This window comes from Cupressus sempervirens, chromosome 3 (assembly GCF_028749045.1).
Source record: "Cupressus sempervirens isolate cs-2001-9-10 chromosome 3, ASM2874904v1, whole genome shotgun sequence".
In the NCBI taxonomy this organism is placed as follows: Eukaryota; Viridiplantae; Streptophyta; class Pinopsida; order Cupressales; family Cupressaceae; genus Cupressus; species Cupressus sempervirens.
The window spans coordinates 163,095,009-163,121,279 of NC_143120.1; the positions used below are offsets into that span (position 1 = coordinate 163,095,009).

A 26,271-nucleotide genomic window follows, 5' to 3' on the forward strand; every position below is an offset into this window, starting at 1 on the left:
AAAGTATTACACTCTTACACACTTGTCCCCCTTTCCTTTCTCCAAGGTTGCTCACACATGTGTGAGTACACCTCGAGCCATCTCAATCACCAAAAAGGCTTATGTTGACTTTTGCATGGCTTATCTTCTTAGCCCATGTGTCTCCCTTGTGGCACCTATGCAGGTGCCACATAGATGCCACCTCCCCAATGCCCCTTTCAAGTCTATAAATAGAGTCCTTGTCTCAAGCATTATCATCTCCCTCATTTGCATTGTTATCATGCTAGTATAATTTTAGAGCTCTTAGTAGTTTTATGCATTGTTGCTAACCTTTGGTAGTTGTTAGCTTCATTTCATTTGCATAGTTAACTTATTTTATTTTCTTGCATCTATATTCACTATCCTTGAATGCTTTGAGCATGGTTGCATCCATAACCATTGTTTGAAGCATTATCTTCACATATAGTTAGCTTCATACATATTGCAATGCATTTCAAATCATCATGGGATTCATTCAATAGTTGTGTTTGGGAGAGCACATCCACATCCTCGTCCCTCCAATTAGAGCACACCAACAAGGTTCACATAGGTGTCCTTGTTGAGCTACTTTGAGGTTGCGTGGGACTTATATCTATCAATTGTTTAGCTTAGTTTAATGCAAGTAGTTTTAGTTGTTTATTGTTTGAATCTTGATATATGAACATGTACAACTAATGTTTGCCTTGTTTATGCATGCTCCCAACAGGTAGGTTTTTCACGTATACAATATTATAAGAATAAAATTTGTTACATAATATATAATAATAAGATATAAAATAAACATATTAAATATGTTTGTAATCTTTTGGTTTATAATGTACAATTAGTTTCCACCATCTCAATTTTTAAATTTATTTGTTTTGCCACATCTTTCGGGTACCCTATTAGGCTTGGTATTTACCAAACCTCTTTGGTCAACTCAAAAAATATGTTTGAAACATGTTTCCTTGACATTCAGACTTTGACTAGCCATCTAACAATATTTTTTCATCCAAATTCAATGAAATGAAAAGGGTTTTTTTAGAACACTCTCAAGATTTCATTGATATAATTGCTATCAAATTATGAGTTTGATAAGTATTTATTAGTTAATTTCTAATGAAGATGTTTGTAAACTGCTGATTGACATATTGATTGAAAAATAGCTATAACTTTCAAATGGTATAACGTTTTTGAAATTAAAAATTTGCTTCATATTTTATGCTTCACTTAGTATAAGAAATAATTAATTGATTTTGTAGATTTTTCAATTAGTTAAGGTGGTTAGACACATGATTTTTTTTTTTTTTTTGAAAAAGTGATAGTACAAAATTCATATTTAATTATTTATTTGGAACAAAAATTCCCAAAAATATGTGTCACATATGGGCATGAGTCTAATTTTTATATTTATAATTATATTTAAAAATATTAACATTTGATTTTGATTAAGGTGGTCAGACATACACCTAATTTTTATTTTTGCCCTAAAATTTTTGTAGTACTGCATTAAAACCAAAATTATGACCAATCAAATAAATTTTTTTCTCTAGATAAGGCATAGTAGTTTAGAAACTACATTCAATTTCCTATATATTGTTTTCTTGCAACCTTTTGATATAAAGCCCATAACTACTTTAAAATTATGTGTCAAGTTAACATAACCTTGATTTTTTGGTTTTTTGCTACCACTTAAGGCCATAGTTTGATTGACCATGATCCTACACAGACCTAGAAATCAAGCTACATACCTAATGATGGATTATATACTTAGTTTGGGCTTTTGTGTGTGTGTGAATCAATGGGCCTACCTATAGATCATGTTTACTTTCTATTATTGTTTCACCACAGAGACATGTTGGACACATAACTTCTCCACATCTATATGATTTGGGTATTTACCATTTGTTGATAAATGTTGGCTAATTTTTTCCTCATTCATCCCATCACATATAACTAATATGAGATATCTTCAATGGGATAGATTGTTTGGTGGGTTAACATGTCAGTTGGCAGTTGACCTTTCGTGTTATCCACAATGTTCTTTTTTCAAGTGGCTCAGTCTATTCTTCTCCCAAGTAGCTTGATTACTGGCTTGGTCTCTTCTTTGATAGTGTGTCTTGGTCTCTTCTTTTGCTAAATTGTGTGTTATCCCATCCTTCACTTTTTGACAACGACACAATTTGACCTCTTACATCCAACAAACGTCTTCAAAGCTTGTTCATTTAAGGCTGGGAAAATTTTGTGCCTTGTTTCCATGACACCAATGCATCACCATGCCTCTCTAATGTATGGAATGATCAGATATTTTGGATTTGATCTTTGACAACTAGGTTCACTTCTATATTGGTTGTTCCTGTCATTTCAAACAACAAGTTGCATTTCAAGATCAGATTTTATTCTGATATCCATTTATTGCTCTATCCAACTCTTAACTCCACCATGGTTGGGGTTTGAACTTCAATGTTTCATTTGAGTTATGTCTAATCTATAAAGGTAAGTTTGTAAATAGCTTTGGGGGTTGTAAATAGCCTTTTATTAATATTATGTTCATCTACATGCAAAAATTGTAACCAAGTTTCAATCTGATGCATCACCCCCTTTCCCTTCAACATTTTAATTTTATGCATTCCTTCTCCCTTTTCCTCTCAAGAAGTAGTTTAGATACATACGGATACACCTTGTTTGGAGATTCAACCTTAAAGCACAAGTCCCACACTTGGAGGTTGTTTCCATGATACACGAGGTTGCTTGGGCATAATACCTCAAGAAAGGGTGCAGACTTTTGTGTCAATAGTTTTTTGCCTACTTGGTGGTACAAATAAAATCAGCTACTCAGGTCTGCAAGTAACCATTTCAAAGTTTATTCACTAAGAATTTGGGGGTTATTCTTGGTGCCATCATCCTTTAGAGGAATTCCATCAAACATCATGGTGACTCTAAGTGCACATCTTCTAGTTTCATACATACCAAGTGCTAGTGTGTGTAGAGATCATCTCTAATCTTTTATATTTTTCTATGAGATTATTTATTTGAATGCCTAACCATGGACCCATTTCATGGAAACCCAAATTACTCCCCCCATATCATGAGAATTATCTTCCTCAACCCTGTTTCTATCAATATCAATTCCAACCTCAATTTGGTTATACCCAAAATTTGTATCATCCTCCCACACCTGCTCCACCAATCCCAACATCCCCATATGGAAGTATTAAAAATATGATGTTGGACTTCCAAAAGAAGATAGACATGAAGTTTCATGAACAAAGTGAGAAGTTGATGGCTTTCAAAGGCCAAGTGGGTGAATGGACCAAGTAGTTGCAGGCTTGGGGATATTATATTAAAACTATATCAAGGCAAAAAGAAATTGACATGCAGCAGCAAATGGAGGTCCAACAAGGTAGTATGAAGAAGAATACTCTTTTTAGGCTTCTCCTCAATAGAAAGACCCTGATTATCATGCTCTCATTCACTCACCAAGGTGGGAGATGAGAAAGGCCCTATTTGAGGAGGACCTTGCAAGAAGATTAGCTATAACAAAGGAAGAGAAAAGGCTCAAGATTTCTCCAGTGCAAGAAAATGAAGCACAAGAGCCTTCGAGGAGAAAATTTTCTAGCTTCAAACAAAGAAACCCTCCTAATCAACAAGACTCCACAAAAGAGACAAAGGCCCACTCATGAGAAACATTGCTAAATCCCATTTGAAGAAGAGCCACTCAAACACAAGTTTTCTAGCTTCAGAATGAGTGAGCCTCTCCAGATTTACAATCCATGCTACAATAATCAAGAGCCTACACTTCCTCAACTCGACATTGAGAAACTTCTTGAGGAGAAGAAAGAGATAGAGGAGGATGAGGTGGTTCCTACCCTTGAGGAACCAAGGATAGTTGATCAAGCTTTAGATGGGGAGAAAATATCATACCTCTTGCAGGAAAAAGAAGAGCAATACCCTCAATTGTAGTAGGAAGACAAGAACGAGTAGGAGGAAGAAAAAGGAAAATGCAAGTTATGATTTGGAAGATGATTTTTCCAACATCATAATGATTTTTTTCTCAAGGCTTGACACTATAATAGTAGCTCCCAAGGAGATGGCTCATGAACATCATGAGAAAGAGGTGGAGATCTTTTCTTCAAAACAAAAGGAGGAGCCACTTTCAAACCAACTGGATACCGAGTTTGTAGAGGACAACAGTGAGGACAAGGCTGATTTCCTAGACCAAGTGTCATCAAGAGGATTCCCCATAAGGCATCTAGCTTTGCAAAAAATCAACATGTTGCCCTCGGTCATGCTTACTTTTGAGCATGAGGGTGAGTTCCAAAAGAAGGAGCAAGTAAGTCTTTCTCAATAGGATAATGTCCCAGTGTTGGAAAGATTCATTGTTTTTAGCATTGGGAAGATGGTATTCCATGTAGCAGTATGTTTTTATGCTTGTTATTATTATCACATGCCCACATGCATGAAAGAAAAAATCAACTTGTGAGGAAGGGAAGCTATTTCAACAAGCTATTTAATGGATTTTTTTGATTTATTTTCTTGTAAATACTTGTACATAGTAGAGTAGGTATTTTTAGCTTTCCAAAGAGTGCATGTGCACATTTGTTCACTTCTCTCAGAGCTTTCTAGAGCTACCTCAAGCTTTTTGGTTTTTCTTGGTTGCAAATCTTTGTGAAGTTACAGGTGGGCTAATGCATTGTTCTTTGTTGGTGACTCTATGCCTAATGGATTACTTAAGGCCACTGATCTATACTTAGCAAGAAAACATTCCCATTGAGTTGCCAAGAATGTTGGCTTTTTTTGCCCCTATTCAACCCATCACATATAACTGATATTAGAGATCTTCAATGGGTTGGATTCTTTGGTGGGTTAACACTTTAGTTGATGGTTGACATTTTGTATTATCCAGAGCATTCTTTTGCCAAGTGGATTAGTATGTTCTTCTCCTGAGTAGTTCGATTACTAGTTTGGTCTCTTCTTTTGCTGAGTTGCATGTTATCTCATCCCACATTTGTTACTAGCAACATAATTTGACCTCTTACATCCAACACATGTCTTAAAGTCCTATTCATTTAATGTTGGAAAACTTTTGGGCCTTGTTTCCATGATGCCAATGCATCTCCATGTCTCTTTAATGTATGGAATGATCAAATGTTTTGGATTTGATCTCTTATGATAGGGTGCATTTCTTTTTTGTTTGTTCCTATCATTTCAAACAAAAAGTTGCATTTCAAGATCAAATTTTATTTTGATATCCATTTATTTCTCTCTGCAACTCTTAACTCCACCATGGTTGGGGTTTGAACTTCAATGTTTCATTTGAGTTATGCTTGATCTATAAAGGAAAGTTTGTAAATAGTTTTGGAGGTTCTTCTCTGATTCTTTTACAACAACATTATGCTCTATGACTATAAATTTCTTGTTTTTCCTTGCATTAATAGAAACCCATGTTTCCTCTTCTTACCATTTAACTATGCATATTTTGCCTTGTGTTGAATATTTCTATTCTATCTTTTAAATTTGTATGTTGTGTTAATATTCTCATGGGTGTTGCATTATGAATCTCTTTCCTTGAAATGACTCATTTGTTCTAGCTTGCATATGAATCTTTGAAGGGTGAATTAGAGTTAAGATATGTGTAATTTGGGGCCTTTTATTAATGTTATGTGCATCTATAGGCAGAGATTGTAATTGAGCTTCAATCTAATGTATCACCCCTTTTCCCTTCAACATTTAAATTTTATGAATTCATTCTCTCTTTTCCTCTCAAGTGGTAATTTAGATCCATCCTCATTGTAAGGAAGTCATCCTTCTCCAGAGATTCAACCTCAAAGTCATACCTCAAGAAAGGGTGCAAACTTTTGTGTCAATAAAAACCATAAAGAATAGCTAGAACTACCACTCCTTTTATCAATTTTGCATTTATGATTGTTCTTATATTGGAATGAAGCTTGTATGCTAGATACCCAGTTTCATGATGGCCTCTGCATTATATATGTATTTGTGGCTCAACACCATTGACTTCGACCACCATGAGAGAGAATACAACATGTACTATATCTGCATGGGCCACCTTGAGATGAGAAGGACCTTGTGGGGAACACCCTTAAACATCACACAGTAAGGAAGAAATTAAGCTTCAAAAAATAAGTCAACTTTGTGTGTTAAACACTTTTAGCATAGGAATCAAGCCTTAGTGTGTGATCTTTAAGCCATCCACCTGATGGATGCAGCTTTAGGGAATTACCTGTATTCATCATGTCATGAGCATTTGTATCTATCTTTGTTAAGGTGAGCCCAATCATAGGTCCATTGGTATATAGATTCTTGACATGTAGATAGATCACAACTGTAAGCTTGTGATGTATCCATCATTTGAGCCTCTTTCTCACTATTTATTCCATTGATACTTATATATTTTAGATGTTTGAACGTATTTGGTCCAACCCAAATCAATGTCATCTTACCTTGGAAGCATGTTGGTTTGAAAAACATTTAGCTAAACATTTTATATATATGCATGTTTTCTTTGATGTTGAATGGGTTTAATTTGATTTGGACCAGTTTGATTTGCATAAACTGAAATGGGACCCAATAACAATAGCCTAGTATCAATCTTAAATGAGGGGCTTGTCCATTTAATACAATATGATCTATTCTTTGTATTTGTTGACATTTGGCCAAACATTTTTCACCCATTCCATGTGATTATTGATCTTGTAGAGCTAAATCACACCACTCAAATGAGTTCCTTCATTTAAGAGAAAAATGATGCATTCGGGCTAAGCATTAGAGAGTGTTGCCAGTCTATAGACACAAGTTTAATTGTATCTCCTCTCCAATGATGCTTTTACCCTTCCATTTGAACACAAACTGTGTCTTGGTCCTCGACTATGGAGGTTGAGTTTACAATTACAAATTTCATTAAGATCATGAATTATGTGAATGTACATATGGATGCATCCTAGTGTTCACATGACTGACTACACAACTGATGATGCTAGTTGATTAAGAAATAATTCAAATCAGATCTGACATGAGAATGAACCCTACAATTTGTTAAGACCATACATATATCCCTTCAATAGCATTATAAACTTTATGAATATCTCTGTATCCCCAAGTTCTTGCTGCATATTTGGCTCCTTTGAATTTGATATCTATAAAGTCATTATCTCCTTCTTCGATGAGACCTAGTGATCCCATGAATGAGAAAAACCCCCACTATGCAATTTTCCATATTAAATGACACCTTTCAATTGTTGACCTCACTATCATTTTTTACCTTGAACCATTGATTTTACTTTAAAATATTCGAACCCTCAAACTCAAACTTGAATCTTCACTTTGACTTTGGATATCTAAACTCTGTAGCTTGAACTTGAAACTTAGAATTTGCATTTTGAATTTTGAGCTTTGAATCATTACTTTTGCATTGATGAACCTTCAAACTTTGAATCATGAACCTTGTGGCTCAAAGTTCAAGTTCAACATGATCTAGGGCACTGCCTCTTCACTGATTAAGCATTGCAAAAACATTATTAGTAATAAAAACCTGCACTAAAATGAAATGATTTGAGAATTCCTTCTATGGGATTGATTCTCAAAAGTTTGAAACTTGGGTGTTGAGGCAAGCAAAAAACTTTCAGTCATGTTAAGAACTACCTAGTTAAGCAATTTCACCAACACTTATAAAAAACTGTTAAGTATTCAAACAAGATAGTAATGACCTATAAATGCTTTCTCCCTAAAGTTGTTCAGATCCCTTGTGCCTTGTCTTTTCTACTTTGATTCTTCTGTAGGCTCTCTGTAACTAGATTAGTAATCACACGTGGATTCTACATCTAACTTATTTATTTATTCATCAACTTTTGGAAACCTTGCTTGATCTCATTTTAAATCCTTTTTACCTTCACTTGTAGAAAACCTAATTAGGGTTTGTAAAGCTTTTATAGTTTTTTTAGGGATTCATCTCATTCTCAAACTTTCCAAATTCTTTGACTATGTCAATTGCATCTCAATCTTTATGTTATTTCCAAGGTCGGATATAGCTTTTTATTTTCTTCATTAAGCTCTCTTTGAGTTGTTTACCAAATTTATCACGAATCTTTATAAACCATTTTGTAATGCATATCTCTCTATGTAGATCATTTTGTCTTTCATCTAGGTTCAAGGAATATACTTATAACATGATTAGTTTGATCATTCTTTCGAAACTATTCATAGTCTTCATATTCTATTATTTAGTTGATTGGCTAGTTTACCTAGTCACTACTTCTCCTATTTACCAATTACTTTAGTTTGTCGATAGTCAACCATACTTCCCTTTGTATCGATAGGTCTTCAATTTTCCCATGTCCTGATAACACTTTAGTTCTCCAATAACTTCTCTTTTACCTGTTTGTCCTATTTGCCTATAATTCTTAGTTTACTTATTTGACTCCTTTCCACTAAGGTATATCTACTTGTCTAATTTCCTTTGCCTACTCACATGTTTGTCTAACTCCTCAATAATAATTTTACCCCTATAATGGTCTGCCAAAAATACGAACTACCAAACTCAACTCCTGAGAAATATAATACACTACTAGTAAGTAAAAATGTGACATGAGTTAACTATCATCTATAACTCCAATCTACTCATGTTAATTGGAACACCTACCTTCTAAAAATTAGGAGTCGCACACCCATTCCACTTCACATGTAAGATGACTGCTCAAAGCAACAATGTTACAAATAACATTACTGGGTGCACATATAACTCAATAACAAGGAAAATAAAGTTTAAAATAACCAAGAAATGTTAGGAATTACAAAGGTTGACACACGTTAATCTCAACAATAATATTCCTCCTAATGTTGGTTTCATATGCTAAAGGCTACAGTGGAGAGGGGCAACTCACCTTATTGTTGGAATAAGGGTGTGAACGCTGACCGTCCAACTATGTTGGCATGTATGTGGTACATTGGTAACATAGATGTTTGATTTCTCAAGTGTAATTTGGTGGTTCTTAAGCAAAGGAGAGGTGGATCTCTAGTGAATTCATTGAGAATTGGTGGTGGACAAGCTTAGGTTAATAATAGTTGAGAGCCTTGGGGTTTTTTATTGGAGTGAGCTCCTAAGGGATTTTTTTTTGTACCACTAGTGGTCTATAAGGTTCACTCAATCCTAAATATTTTTAATTATTTTGTGAAAAGCTCTACACTATAGAATTGCTTAGATGTATGAATTTTTTTTTTTGGCCTCTAGTGATCACATCATAAATTTTAATAATCTTTGTATATGTCCACATATGTTTTGATGTCTTTGAATTGTAATAGTAGGTCCCATTTTGCTTCAAAGTGCTTTAAAATAACTAGCTTATAAAAATATGCAAGCAAATATAAACAAAACCTTTGACTAGCTTTCCAAAGTTTTATTTAAGACATTTAAAATTCAAAACTAAAATTTTCTATCTTTTTTGGGTGCAATAGAATAGGGCAAGGGATCAACTAGATGAAAAAGGGGTGACTTGATGGCTAAAAATCCACACACACCCAAAACGTAACATATCATGAATCAAATTCTATCTATATGTTATTTTCATGTGAAAGCATTATAAATCTTGCTTGAAGATGCAAGAGAATAACTCATTTAGATGCTTAAAAATACACACAAAGAGATGATCTCTCCAAATGTCTAAATCTTAAAAAAATCATTGATCTATCCTATTACCATAGCTTTGATATCATATTATATTCCAAGACAACTAATAAAACAACTAAAAATTTAGGTCAAAACTTATATGCATTAAAATTGTAAGTATATAATATATCAAAATAGTATTTGTTCCTAAAAATAAGAAAAATAAACAAAATAACATATCATAATAAAAAGGGAATTTGAATTAGAAACAAGTGTCCAAATACATATAAAGAGAAATGACGAGTAGGAAGAGAAAAGGCATAGGGTTTTCAAATTCCAAGGGTTCCAACAATGACCCTCCATCACTAGAATCAGTGGATGGTGAGTCTGAGGATGATGTTGATGGTAAAGAGAGTTGTGGTGGTGGTTCTCAGTTCACCTTTGGTGGCCCAACAAGACTCTATGGCTAGAAGAGGGTTTCTTTGGTGGTTGTGTTTGGTGAGGGAGTTTTCTCTCAGATCCTTGTGAATATTAGGTTGATCTTTCTCTTGGATGAGTTTGTGGAGGACCAGGCTATGGTCTTGTTTGCTGATGGTATTGTTATGGGCTAGAGGCATGGTTTGCTCTTTGCTTACATGGAGAGAGTGAGTGAGAGAAGAAGTGAAACTAGGGTTCCTGTGAGCACTAGTGAGGAACTATATTTTGAGGAAGATGTCAACTACCCATTTCTTGTTTGGGTAGAGGTGGGACCCTTTTTGTGCTTTTTTTTTTCCAGCCCTATGGTTGGGTTTGCTAGGTTTGTGTTGTGTCCTATTTTTTATTATGGGGCTTTTCCAGATCTAGCTTGTTTGTCTTCTTTTCTATGGTTGATTTCTAGAAAAGTAATGGTGCATAAATAATTGGAGGGGTTTTTTGCCCCTTTTCTGGTCTTGATAGTTCTTTGCTTCATGTTTGGTGTTGGTGTGTGGGTTAGGAAACCAACACAACTGGCTAAATGGTTGGCTACTTCTCCCGTCTTAACTTGATATCTCATGGTTGTTTGTTGTTTTAGTGACATGGAAAGGCTTTTGGAGATGACCTTGTCTTTTTGTGCTTGGTTTGGCCTTGGCCCAACTTGGAGCAAGGGGGGTTGTAGTTGTTCAATGATGCTGACTCTTCCTTGGTTAGTTCCCACTCGTCACAGGTGGTGAGCATGTGATAATTCAAATGGTGTCAAGGTTATTGCCTCTTGATTCCCCTGTTTGGTTCCTCCAGACCCAAATAAGGAAGAATAAGGAATGGTCACAGTGAGTTTTATACATTTGGATGACTTCTTCTTGCACAATTCCTATAAAGGTGGATGAGTCCCTTATTGAGGTGGTGACAACTATTGTGAAGCTAGAGGCAGTCATCTCTCCTATTGAGGTGGAGTTTTTAGGTGCAAGCCCTCTTGGGCTTTAGTTGTTGGAGATTTTCTGGGCTCTCCACTATGAGAAGGTTGATGGTCGGTGGTTGCATGACTTCTTCATGGGGTTGTTTGTTTGGCTTGTTGTTCCTATTAAGGTGGACCCCTTTTCTGTTAAGGTGAGAAGAGAGACTACAATTGACAGTATGAATGACAACCAATTTATCATTGTGTACAAGATTATTTTTGTTAGGCATGCCCTCTCCAATGGGTTTTTTTTAGCTTTCTTTGGTGGGCAGTTGTTAGTGTACTATCAGTTTCCTCTCTTTTGACAATAATAATAGTATCTTTTAGTTTCTTTCCTCCTTGTGCCCAGGTGATTGCTAGAAATTTTAAAGGGCTCACTTTGGTCCTTTGTTTTTGTTTTTTATTTAAGCTTGCAGCTTTTGTGGGGGCTTGTCCCAAGATGATCTTTGAGAATGTTGACCATGTTTGGTGGCTTAGTCACTTTCAAACATTTGTTTTTGACAAAGGTAGATCTGAGTATTGTTTCATCTAGTCTTGTGGCACTAGTCGTTGTTAATGTATTGTTAATGAGTTGTTAATGTGCTATTAATGCATTGATTAACTGTGTCTAGTGCACTCCTTGATTGTTCCATAGGCCAACACCCTCTTGATGCTTTTTTATTCAAAAGCATATCACAATAACAATTCTTAAATATGATTATAAAAGGATAAATATATAAAGAAGGTATGAGACATTTGACCAATGAAATACACAACTATAGTTGTTATTTCCATAAAAGATGCCACCTATATTTATAATGATCCACTCGTAACATTCAAGTAAGTTAACACTTGAAAAAATATATAATCAAATAAGAAATATTAAAATTCATGCTCCCTTATCTAGATAAAATTAACTTACTCCTCATTTATAACATAATTTAATGCCTTATAACATAATTTAATGCCTTTTACAAGAAATAAAGAGTAGTCCATACTTCTGTAAACCATCCATAACTACAACTATCCTTGCCCGTTTGGTGAGCGGAATTGGAATACATATTCTGGAATAGAACGGATTCTTGTTCTCTATTTGGTTCAGCCAATATTTGATGAGAATTCGCGGACCCGAAAATTTATGTTTTTAAAATTAAAAAAAATGGAATAGGAATACGTATTCCAATCACACCTATTTTGGTGGAATTGCAAAACCCCATTTTTGGGCCAAAAATGGAATACGTATTCCATTTTTACTTCGTATTGCAATCCCATTTTGGTGCATCCAAACAAGGAATTCAAAATTTTTGGAATATGTATTCCAGAATACGTATTCATATTCCGCTCACCAAACGGGCCCTACATTCCCTTATGAAATGTCCCTTTACTTAATGTAGTCTCCAATATCTCCATTTTCCTCATCAATTCTTTCATTTTGATATCCCCTTAATACTTTACTACTTAATCCACTGAACATCGAATTCTCTTAGGCCGCCTCTTCTTTTCCTGCTCCTTCTTGCTGTTCTTTCTCACTTTTTAAATCTATTTAATTTGGTTTTCTCTCTATCAAAGAACACTTTCACGCATTATTCTTCTCAACTTATATCTGTGTCATACAAACCAGCTCTTGTAGCAATTGATGCAGCGAAGGATTTGTAGTTAAAAGAAGTGACAACTTTCTCCTTGTAGCATGGAACCACAATCAAAGGAATTGATGTAAAACAAACAATTTAAGGTTAGTTATTTTATTCTTCAAAAGCATATAAGCAAGCTTAAAATGAAACAAAATTGTGTTTTCCAAGCATACAAAGATCAAAATAATCGTAAAATCAACTCAACTAACTCCCAAACAAAATAGACGATTTGAAATTTCTGTCATCTATCTTGCCATATAGATAGTCTGAAGATGGTTAAAATCTTATTAAAAAATGATGAGAATTCAAAGAATTTTTTTGAATAAAAATAATGAAAGAATTTTAATGATGTTCATGAGATGGAATAATCTAAAAAATTAAGAATCAAATTAATATGTTTACAAATTCTTTTTCATATTAACTTTTCTATAATGAATCTTGAATAAGAGACCTGCTCAAAAAAATTCATTCAAACCTTTTTATTCGAATACAAGCTACACTGTTAAAATTGCTCAAAATATTTGTCTAACCCAAAACAGCTCATTTCCCTGTAATAGTATTTGAGAATGAAATCAGCTTTAACCAGCCACAATTTGGATTGTTTCTCTCGGTCTCTTTTTATATTCTCCTTCCATCCAACCCCATCTCATATCATCCTCTTTTTTCTTTTATGACCACCATATCTTTTGCAAGATAAAATGGCACAAATTCAGTTAGATGGTTCTAACTGAACTTCATTTGGGTTAATTGGATCTCACTCTGTATGATATTGAGTTGTTATAAATGATTAAGGATAATACATTTGTTATTAGCACGGTAGTAGAGCCCCGGTTGACTCAAATAAATGATTACAAGAGCTAATTTAACACCCTTCAATCCAGGACCTCATCATTAAAAAAGAATGCGAGTTCTTCCTAGTTTGCTCTACTAAATAAATTCTTAACTGACGGCGGCTGCTTTTGCTAATGAAAAATTGCGATGGCTTACCACCAAGTATGTTCCTGCATCATCTATGAAATCTGTACAAATAATATAAGAAATGTGTTGAGATATCTGTCAGTGTGATAAGTTTAATTGCTAGTTTTTGCAAACAATTTTGATTAACAATACATGAACCCACTACTATTTCTTCTTGATCTTCTTTCTACATAGAGTTTTGGGGAAATATGATTATGGGTAGTGTTAAGTTTAGATAGATTTGTCATTGTTGTATTTGAATACACTTTATATCTGCAACTGGAATTGCCAAACTTCAAAGGAGAGAATATTAATTGATTTCTATTTTCTCTCTTGGTCTGATTGATTTGATATTAATATTACCTCAAAGAGGTGTGATTACAAAAGGCATATCATGAGTGGACATATGTCCGCTCATGACATGACTTTATATTTGACAACTTAGTTAATGTAATCATTAGTTTGTTTAGTTAATACATTGCCTAATCTAGCTCTGGGCAAATCGCTGATCTGTTAGAGCCTTATAGATCATTTTCCCGATCACAAAGAGGCTCATTAATGGCATGATTTGATGTGCTCACATGATCATGTTTGAGAGAGGATAGATATACTCAGAATCTGTAAGTGCAGATAGAGTTTTGATTCTTCTATGAGGTGATAGAATTATAGTCATATAATTCATTACCCAAATATCTGATCGAAGCTACAATGTCTTAACGCTCCCTCTTAGCTAGGGAAGATAACTAAGTATAACTCAATTTAGATATCACCTAACTTGTGATATCAAGGAATATAGAGAACATCGAGTCACATGATATTCTTATATCTTAGTTATGGTGTGTGCATTGACATCACGTCACATGATATCTACCATAACATATCATGGCATGTCCATGGATATTATGTCACATAATATCCACCATGAGTATCTCATAAAGAACATGTTGATACACAATAAATATCAAGTCAGCATGATATCTATCAATAAGTCCACGAGATATTAACTATCAAGACATTTTCATGAATATCAAATCGACATGATATTCGTCATGATAGTGAACATTGTAAAGTCGTGACCTTACAATGTTGAATACAAGTGTGCATTGTCAAAAAGATCGTCACCTTTCAATAATGTATACAAGGGGGCCATAAAGTCATAGAACCACACATATGACAAAAGAATTTACACAAATTCATCATAGATTCTCTCACATAGTGATGTCATGGAACCACACACAAGACATCCACCATGAACCATATTAGAGGGTGGATCCATCATCTCTCAATCCATAGGGTGAAAACAATGAATTACACTTCAAACTTCTCTTCTCAAAGAAGAAATATGCAAGGATACTGACGCTGAAGTTCCTTTTTCAGCTAAGGCTTGATGCTCCAACATATCAAGCTTGTCCCATTAGTACACAAAACTTCTCTCTACTATGAGGCTTGGTGAGAATATCAATTGTATGTTCTTCAGTGATAATGTACCTCAACTGAAAGTTAGAGAAACCATTTTGTGATGGTTTACTTCTTCTGAATCAATATCATTTGATGCCAAATATAGATCTTTAAGTTGCTCCCTCTGTGATGAAGGCATGTCCTATTCATATACTCCAATCATGGAAAATATCTTGTTCCAAGGGACTCATCATTAGGCACATAATTTATTAGTTTGATAAAGGCAACTACCCATACACACATGTACTTGTTTGATTCCATTGTAACATAAGTGAATGTAATGTGGATTTGTCCCCATATTTGGCTACATTAGGCATTCATGCTAATTTGTCTTCCTTCTAAAGCTCCAACTGCATTCGTCAACCTCTTGACCTCCTCATCCAAGGTTGCTTCTAATATAATGCTATTTTCCTCTTCTTCAAAAATGTTTCAACCATTAACTTAGTCCCATTATTTTAAGTATTTAAGTATCCATTTATCTTCGAAGATCAATTGAATCAGCTCCTCTAGCTGTTCCCTCTAATGTACCATTTTTCTTTTCCTGCAACAGCATCCTCAAAGAAAAAGATCAAGGCAAAAATAGCTCTTATAGTACATCGAAAAAACCAATTTAGAGAGAGATGACAATAAGTAGTTAAATGTAATACTCAAAGATAATAAATACTTATCTACACATCAACATCCTTGATATCATATGTTCATGGTTCATATGTATCAAATCAAAGGATGGTTCATGGTTGAACTCTTATGGTGTCCTTTCTCTGACATCTCAAAAGATGGGAATGGGACATTGGTTATTATTCCCCCCACAATGTAAGATTACCACTCATTCCATTTTATAGCGTTTTCAGTCATTAAATCAAGAGTGATCAACAAAGCCCAACTCTCAAGTTTGGATAAATCCTTGTCTGTTTTGTGTGTACTAATGCATCTTGTAAATAACACTGTCAAACATTTCCAAGGACTCCATCTGTTTTCTTTTTGGCACAATAAGGTAAGTTCTTCAAGCAACTTCTTCATAATCTCACAGCTCAATTTTGTATTAGAAAGGAAAGATACCAGATGAAGAACAGTTCCAAAGTGGTGAATTCCATCAAACATATGATCAATTGGCCCACCACATATTAAACTAGTTAAAAACTGCTACTTGTTCCTTTCCTTTGAGAGTCCCTTCCCTCAAAACTCTTTTCAATGAAGGAGTAACATCATCTATAACAATTTGTCCATCTAATATTAGCTACAGCATTTATCCCCATCTCTTCTATTCTACTGTGTAACAAACTAATCAAATAGCCAATTATGTCAAACACAATAGTAACAAGTAGATTGCTTCTGTTGCCCACAAACAAGCTCTCTCTATTTTAATTGCATGATACATATTAATACTTTGGTCTTTGCACTGATGGTATGCTCCAAATATCACATTTGTTTAGCTTGTATGAATCACATAAGCACTCATTTAAGCATCAGACTCCAGCTTGCTTCTGCATCTCATTTGTATGGTCATTCTGTATTTTGTAAATGTATGCTCACTACACTTCTTGGCAGTGTATTCTAGATCAGTGATATTGCCAATTAAATCCATCTTGCGCTGAGTTTCAGTGTCCATGGTACTAAGAACCTTCACATGGTCTAAAAAATATCTCCTTAATTTAAAACTTTGAATAAAGCAACCAAGCCCCAACAGGAGAAATCACAATTCAAACATTCTTCTCATGTCAATATAATCATGTCATTTCAAAGGAAATGGTAATCTTTTATTGCTGTTTCCTTTGATCGAGCTTCCTTTGAAAAATCTCCAACAATATTTCCAAACTTTAAGTGCGAGATATATGATCTCTACGTGACCACACTCTGCCATAAAGCACCATCTCTCTCAAAGTTTGGTGTGTCTTAAGGATACATAATAGTTACGGATACCATGCAATTATTGGTTGTATACTCAAATTATTGATAGCTCCAATTCGAAATCATGAATTGTGGCTTAATAGATCACCATTTGTTTGAACATTTCATTAGGCAGATTTATAAGCCAGGTCCAAGAAGATGTGCTTTGCAAACAACTAGTAAGGTCGCTACTCTTGTTGGCCACCCCATTATTCCTGCAGATGTTGGAGCCATCTCTGCCTATCTTCGTTGTGATTTATAAGCCAGGTCCAAGAAGATGTGCTTTGCAAACAACTAGTAAGGTCACTACTCTTGTTGGCCACCCCATTATTTCTGCAGATGTTGGAGCCATCTCTGCCTATCTTCATTGTGACAAAAAGTAGCCACGGAGAAAGATCTACAGAAGAAGAACCACATTATGCAGCCTTTGAAACTGCAAAACAAACTCACTTCTTAAAATATGAGGCAACTCCGAACACCTCAGATCAGGTGATCATAGTGACCCATCTAGGTGTCAACAATAGCCATACTTATGATAGTTACTTTCTGGATTAGATTGTGTAACGATTTTTGTCATCAACGTTTTGAATCACACTACGTGATCCATCATCAGGATGAGAGAGCAAGAGATACCATACTCTTTGACTAATCTACAAACAATATCTATGATTCCCAACAGAGATACCATTGATGGAATATAATTATTTCGAATTGGATGTTCATCACAAATCATTCAATGATTTCACCGATGCATATAAGAATATCAATCCAAGGGAAAAGTCTGTGCCACTTCACATTCAAAACACTTTCAATAGTGTGCTTCATTCTCATGAGCTTGGTGAGGTCGGGATGCACATGTTTGCATGTGACTTCTTGAACAAACCATACTGCAAATACAGGCTCATCCATTCCCAGGCTTTGTCTAATGCTGGATTCACAACATGACATCCATTGATCAAGCCTCTAGCGAGCACACATTAGATCATGCAGCTCATCCCGAGATCAATCCATCTGCAGATCCAACATTACAAAAATCTCTGTGACATCGATCTTCTACTGAGTATTATCCAGCTCTCCATCGAATTGCTAGGTGTAATCTCTTCGATGTTTATTGGTATTGATGAGTGGAGGAATCTTTGCCAATTCACGAGTTTCAGAATGGTATTTTCAATCCTTATTGGATGTAGACAAGTCACAGTTCGAAAGAACTTCCATTTGCTAATCATCTACTGCAATCACTGATGTTTGAATTGAAGAGAGGAATTCTGTTCTCAGTCTTCTTCTGCCACTGATATAGATGAATCTTCTTCTGCTACTGATATAGATGTATCTCCTCACTCTATGAATTTACTGTCACATTATTCTCCTTTTATCCAAACCAAATCAATGTTTGATGATTTAGATTTCCAAACTTGATGCTCTGATACCACGTTAAGTTTAGATAAATTTGTCATTGTTGTATTTGATTACACATAAAATATGCAACCAGAAATTGCCGAACTTCCAAGGAGAAAATATTAATTGATTTCTATGTTCTCTCTTGGTCTGATTGATTTGATATTAATATTACCTCAAAGAGGCATGATTACGAAAGGCATGTCATGAGTGGACATATCTCATGTCGATATGTCTACTCATGACATGACTTTATATTTAACAACTTAGCTAATATAACCATTAGTTTGATTAGTTAATACATTGCCTAAAAAAATAGGTCTAGGCAAATCGCTGATCTGCTATTGCCTTATAGATCATTTTCTCGATCACAAAGAAGCCCATTTATGCCATGATTTGATCTGCTCATATGGTCATGTTTAAGAGAGGATATATATACTCAGAATCTGTAAGTGGAGATAGAGTTTTGATTCTGCTACAAGGTGATAAAATTATAGTCATATAATTCATTACTTGAATATCTGGCCTGGCCAAAGCTACATTGTCTTAACTGGCGGCTTGTTGTTCTGCTCTACATTACCTTGTATTTAGCCCATGCATAGAAACATACTCTTTGGGGGTGTGCATACCATTCATATTTTCACTTTCTTTGCAGCTTCTCATAACTTTTCAAACTATATTTTTTTATGGAGGCTCAGATTTATACACAAATTAGTTCAGCAAGGTCACTATGAAGTATTTTTGCTACCCGCTATGGGAGCACAAGCCTATAAACTGAAACTTCTTTGACTAGGAGTCAAGAACTGATGGATATGAAATTAGAATCCTTATAAATGTGACAAAGGACTTAGGGTGCGGTCCAATGGAGGGGGTCTTCCTAAAAACTTTCAGTTATTGCTACTTAGACTTTTTAGGATTATTTTAAAGTGGGAGGTCTCGTGAATTTTGAAGTGAAGTTTATGATAAAAAGTTTAACCTTCAAAATTTATGGAAGCTGGTGGTCTCTGGAATTGTTTTATTCAGCATTGTCAATTTATATGACTAAGAAATTAAAAAATAATATTGATAAGAATTAAAATATATATATGATTGACAAGTGGTGAACAAAAAGCCTAAGTTGGTGGGGCAATTTCTAGCCCCCCATTGTTTCCACCTGCTCAAATTTGCACCCTAAAGAGTAGGGGCTGCTATTTTTGAGGAGAAGATTCCAATTAATCATGTAGTATTTTTTTTCCACTTCATGGGACCTTCCACTCCATAAAAATAGATCCTGAAGCCACCCTCATGGGAATGCACCCTTAGCTCTCACAGAATGAAAGCATCTGTATTAAAAGAAAAACATCAAAGAGGTGAATAGGAAAATGATAAATTACAACTCTTTAGATGATGCTCACTTTTCTTTTCTGTCTGCTGGTCAATCTGAAGCTCAAGCAACTCCCTGATAATGCTGTTCTCTTTGCCCAAAACCCTGCAGTGAGTCTTTTCTAGTCTGCTGGTCACTCTGAAGCTCAAGCAACTCTGTTCTCTTTGCCCAGAACCCTGCAGTGAGTGCAAAAATGTTTTAATTTATGTACTGAGAGTTTAGTTGAGAATTAATTAAATGAGCCTCCACAAACTTATATCCAGCACAACATGCCCTGTTTGGGAGAAGAATCATGTTGTTTGGGAGAAGAATCTTCAGTGGATTGTTTAATTTAAGCATTGAGTGGCACTAGCTAGTCCATTCCTAGGCTAAATACATTGTAAGGTGGTCATATGATTGGAGTGCAGATGGAAATCCTCACTGCAAGTAAACACTTTGGTCATCCACGCTGACATGCTGACTTCGGAGTTATGACAATGCTCAAAGTTGTGTACACTGTCAAATGCAGAAAGCAAAGCAGTGGTCAGATGGAAAATTTAATGGGACGAGGAGATGGATGCTATTGGTGAAAGATTGAGAATTGATGTCAATGGGTTTGGTATCTGTTTCAATGATGGCTGTGGAAATGGTTCTTATGAATTTTCCTCTGCCGCTCGTGAAAAATGATAAATTACAACTCTTTAGACGATGCTCACTTCTCTTTTCTAGTCTGCTGGTCAATCTGAAGCTCAAGCAACTCCCTGATGATGCTGTTCTCTTTGCCCAGAACCCTGCAGTGAGTCTTTTCTAGTCTGCCGGTCATCTGAAGCTCAAGCAACTCCCTGATGGTGCTGTTCTCTTTGCCCAGCCCTGCAGTGAGTGCAAAAATGTTTTAATTTATGTACTCAGAGTTTAGTTGAGAATTAATTGAGCCTCCACAAACTTATATCCAGCACAACATGCCCTGTTTGGCAGAAGAATCTTCAGTGGATTGTTTAATTTAAGCATTGAGTGGCACTGGCTAGTCCATTCCTAGGCTAAATACTTTGTAAGGTGGTCATATGATTGGAGTTGCAGATGAAAATCCTCACTGCAAGTAAACACTTTGGTCATCCACGATGACATGCTGAATTCAGAGTTATGACAATGCTGGAAGATGTGTACACTGTCAAATGCACAAATCAAAGCAGTAGTCAGATGGAAAATTTAATGGGACGAGGAGATGGATGCTATCGGTGAAAGACTGAGAATTGATGTCAATGGGTTTGGTATCTGTTTCAATGACGGCTGTGGAAATGGCTCTCATGAATTTTCCTCTGCCGCTCATGCCAAGTATGTACCTATGACTCCTCCTGGGTAGGACCGTCACCCAGATGTTGATGAGGCTTTAGATGCTGCTTTTTTTAGAAGAGATTGTGTATGTATTTTAAAGTAATATTTCAAATCACAATTTCTGATCTATCATCAGAATGTTAGAGAGTTCACAGAATGTAATAAAAAAACAGCAACAGGGCTGTTGTTGGTGATCAACTCCCTTGAGAAACCTCCCATCCCCTGGATGTGTTGCAAGTGCAAAGAAAAGGAGACGTTTATGCTCTTGCTATTCTCATATGTGCTTGGAGAGAGCCTATAAAGGCTTTTGTTCTGCTCTCAGTGACAGGTTCTTTGGTCACAGACCAAATATTGAGTTTTTTTTTTTTAACTAGAATTGCTAATGCTAGCCTGCTCTTGGTCCCGTTCACGTGACTGCCCTGAAGAATGGTTTTCATTTATTCTCCTTCGAGTCTTTCAAAGAGAGCTCAAGCATTCTTCACAAGGGTCCCTGGTTTTCTCATAAAGTCGGTGTTTATTTGTAAAGAGCGTTTGTTGGTTTTAATGCCACCAAGATTAAATTTGGCTTCTATCTGGGTTCTTTTCCCAGAGCTCCAGTCAGAGTTTTGGGAATGAAGGCATTATTCCTGTGATTGCTCATGCTATTGGTCAGTGTACAAAAGCTAGAATAAGTTCTCTTTATACTAGATTTTGTGTTTGCCTTAGAGTTGGTTCAAGGTTGCCCAACAATATTAAATTGCACCTGCTATCCGAGCTTGGTATTTGGGAGCAGATTCCTCATTATGAGCCCTCTCAGCTGCCTCACTTCCACAATTTTAGGGACTTGTTTTCGTTGTACCAAGTTCTTCATGAGAAGGTGTCTTCACATGTTATCATGAAGTATGAGATGGAAGGATGTTTGTGGGAATCTGGAGAAGGCTTCAGAGATTCCTCATGCAAGTAACATGCTGTTCTTGAAAACCCCTCTATTGACAACCTTCTTTTAGATTTTCCCCATTTTACTTTTAATGGGAAGGGGCTGGAATCCAATGGGAGAGTCCACTTTGCTAAGCCTGGTGGGAGCACAGATTTCCCTTGTAAGGTCAAGAAAAAGATTGTAGGTCTTTGAGAGTGCTCTCACTGAGTGTCAGAAGAGTTATAATCCCTGCCCTCCTCCGATCCAGAAGCCTTGGGTGAAGATGGGTTTAAAATTGCCTTGAGAGTCTATTGCTCCTTTCTGTTTCCTCGGTTTTTGAGGGCTCCTTTCAGTCCATTTCTGTTTAAAAGTAGACAAGTCAAATTGTGGTATTAATATCAACATTCAACTGGGTAATTTTTTGAGTCAAATTTAATGACTCATATTTCAAGAGTCATTGAATAGTAGTTCATATGAACCCATCTCTCATCAGAATGAACATCGCATCTAAGTTTTTTTGATTGGTATCTCTTTCTTCCAAAAATGCATTTTGTTAACAATTGAAGCTGTTGTACTCTGACTTTTAGCTCTGGCTGTTTTCTGTATATGAGTCCAGGCTCCAGGCCCTTCCAATGTTTACCTTTGTCAAAATTGCAAGTCAACACTATGGTTATCCATGAGTACATGCTGAGTTTGAAGTCATGTCAATGCTGGAAGATGTATAAAATTGAAGAAGCCATAGTCAAATTGAAAATTGTATGGAGGTAGGGAGCTCGATGCTATAGATGGGGTCAGTAAAAGTTCTGCGTTATTGTGCAATCTGAAGTGGCAATTTGAAGCTTGGCCAAAGGTCCAAATAATCTCTCTGAATGCATTGAGGAATAAGGGCCTATGAAGGCATGGTTTCTGTGCACACTGCATTTGTGGAGGTTTTATTCCATATGACGAAATGATTCTAACCCAACTTGCAGAAAAGTTTATTGATGTTTTATAAGATGCACATTGTGTAGTTTTTTGAGTCAAACTCATTGACTCATATTTCATGAATAGTAGTTTACATGAACTTATTTCTCACGAGAATCAACATTATATCTAGATGCTTCAGTTAGTCACTATCTCTTTCTTGCAAGACATACTTTTTTGGCAATTTAAGCTGTTGTCTTCTGACTTTTAGCTCCGGCTGTTTTCTGTTTATGTGTCCAGGTCCTTCCTGTGTTTGTCTTTTTTGAAAATGTAAGCAGACACTATAGTTATCCATGAGTGCATGCAGAGTTTGGAGTCATGACAATGTTGGAAGATGTGTAAAATTCAAAATGCAGTAGCCAAATAGAAAATTGTATGGGGCAGGGAGCTCAATGCTATAGGTGGGGTCAGTAGAAGCTTTGGTGGTTTTGCAATCTGATGAAGTGACAATTTGAAGCTTGGCCAAAGGTTCAATTAATCTCACTGATTTCAGGGAGGAATAAGGGTCTATGAAGGCATATGATAGGTTGCTTTGCACAATATATTTGTGGAGGTTTTGTTTTCTTGGTTCAAATTGAATTGAATTGAAGGACTTTAATGATGTCTACAAAACTAAATAACCTAAGGAATCATGGAATCACTGTTTTAATCCAAATCTCTTTCTATGTCTGACCTGCTGCTATGAGTCTTAAGCAGTCAAACTAGTAGTTTAGTTAATCTAATCGTCCCCATAGAAACTGTACATGTTAGCCTCCGAACTGATTTCATATTGAACCTTGATGTCATCATACACTGTGGCGCACTATATGATAAAGTGCCATTCAATCTTTAATCACATCTATCTCGCAAAAATGATTCTACCCCCATTTACAGCAAAGTTTATTGACGTTTTATGAAATGCACATGTATGGTAATAGGAACCAAGAGTAATGAGGTTGACAGCTGCATTTTTCCTTCTGCATCTACAATGTGGGATGGTATCTATCAGCTGGTATAGGGTCTCACTATGGTAGTGATTAAGCTTCTAGTCAGTCTGGTGTTTAAGTTGTTTTGAACTTTTGATGCAGGTTATGCTTCTTGTTATCCGATGTTAATAAGATGACTGATGTTCTAAAGTTTATTTAACCAGTTTCACTGATAGTCTACTCGCAGATCATGGACTTCACAGAATGTAGAGGAAGAGTCTTTGTTAAGTCAGTAATAATTAGAAGCCTCTAAATATTTTTTTTTTGTCTTCTTTCTGATAAGCAATTGGTTTATCAGATAACGTGGGTGTAGTTTTTATTTAGGTCTGTGGGGTGCCCGGGCCTTTTAACCAATCACTAAATCTTAATAAAAAAACATATTAACCAAAAGAATCAATAGCTCACTTTCGTTGATCACTGCTGTAATTACAATGTACAAAAGAAGCGAGGCTAGAATGGAAAAAATACTTGTGCTATTCAATAGCTCATCTCCAAACCTAACCCATACAAAATGTTTCTACATTTTTCTATGGATCTGTTGGGAAAGCCCTCTTTCAATTTCATGAAAACAGAGGAGGTAAGTAGGCTATCAGACCCTGCTTGGTGGCATGTCCCAATCCTCTCTACTTTGAGCAGCTCGGCAACCCTGTTAAGTCCTCCATAGAGTCCATCACTGAACTTGATCATGTACTTCACATCATAGACACTTGGAAAATACAATTTCATGAGACCCAAAAACCCCTCTTGGGTGTAGGGCAGCACGTTGCAGGTGAGAAGTTTGATCAGATACGCAAAATCATAAGCACTATGAAAAGTAACCCATCTGATATTCTCATTCAAAACAATACCCGAGGACATCAAAAGCTCCGCAAAACGCCTTGAATTGATGCCCATGTAGTTGTTTTTCTTGAAATCGATCCCACACTGCCTCAGCAACTCGATGGAATCAGGGGCATGGAGGTCCATGAAGGGGTTAAACTCCCTCAGATTGAATTGCCACACACACGGCTGACCCGTACCGCACTCTGCCAGATTTCCCTCTTCATCTGAGAAAGTAAGGCCCAACTGGATCAATTTGAGGTTGTCCACATTGACTTTCAAGGTACAGTAATGGTACTCTGCCTTGCTCCTGAATCTCCCGTATGGCCTTATGACAACCCCGGGGAACTCCGTATCCATGGCTACATATCGGTATCGATCTACCACGCCTCTGATCAGCTCGAATTCTTCTTCTAGATTATCTGCCCACACCTCCCTTATGCAAACTGAATCGCTCTTAATCCTAACCATCATGAACTCAATTCAATTCAAGACAGATCCTCCCAGCTTTTATGAATAATTGTAGCGGGAAAATATGAGAGCAAACATATATAGATCGGCAGAACAAGCAATTGCAAATGCAGAGGTGGAATCCACAGATTTCAGAAACCCCAATTCAATTCAAGGCAGATCCTCCCAAATTTTATGACTAATTGTTGCGGGAAAGGATGAGAACGAACATGCATAGATCTGAAGAACAAGCAATTGCAAATGCCGGCGCAGAATCCACAGATTTGAGAAGCCCACAATCCAATTCAAGACAGATTATCTCAATTTAATAACTAACTGACGCGGGCATGGATGAGAACCAACATACATAGATCTGCTGAACAAGCAATGGCAAATGCAGAGGTAGAAAATCCACAGATTTGAGGAGGTTTGCACTTGGTTTGAGAGAGATTTGTCCGAATTAAATACAAAGGCGAGGGGATTCTGGTTTTTGTTTTCCACAGAGGACAGCGTGAGGGGAAGGAAAGGGCCGCCTCGTTGAACGGTCAATACAGCGTGGCAAATTCTACACAAACCCCATGGCGAAGTGGCTAATGAATGCTTGTTCTTTATTTTGACTTATTATTTACTTGAAATCTTGATACCGTTAAAGACGTTTTCTACGACTCTGCTTCTACGCAAAATGTTGTTGAACAATTCGTGTCTGTGCAATTTCTTGGCCCCCTCTGGAATTCACGTTTATTGTGCTTATGCGTAACGTATTGTTCCACCTACTTAATATGTATTTATTCTTTGCTTCCACATGCACTTTTTTTATCTTTTTAGTATGTTGCAGTTTTATTTTTTATTTTATTTTTGTAATGTGAAGAAATGAATTCTAAATTTTAAATTTTATGACTTATTTTGGTAAACGATTGTATGATATATGGTTGTGTAAGAGTATTTAAAGGTATTAAATGTTTTTGGTTTTTTAAAATTATAGTAGATTTTTTATCAAATCACTATCAAATTTAAATTTAAACTAATTACTTATTAGATCAAATTTAAAGTATACTAATTAAATCATATAATTTTGGACATTACATTAATTATAAAATAATTTTTATATTAAAAACATTATTAATTCAAAATAACAATAATTAATTTAATTTATATCATGTATTATTCT

The 26,271-nt window shown here is 35.8% G+C and overlaps 1 pseudogene across 1 annotated transcript; it reads right to left on the reverse strand.

Moving 5' to 3' along the window:
• Positions 1 to 24,214: 24,214 nt before the first annotated feature.
• LOC149565275 (putative CCR4-associated factor 1 homolog 7 pseudogene) lies at positions 24,215 to 25,843 on the reverse strand (annotated as a pseudogene). Its single transcript, XR_016362028.1, has one exon. The product of XR_016362028.1 is annotated as a putative CCR4-associated factor 1 homolog 7 pseudogene (transcript).
• Positions 25,844 to 26,271: the final 428 nt, after the last annotated feature.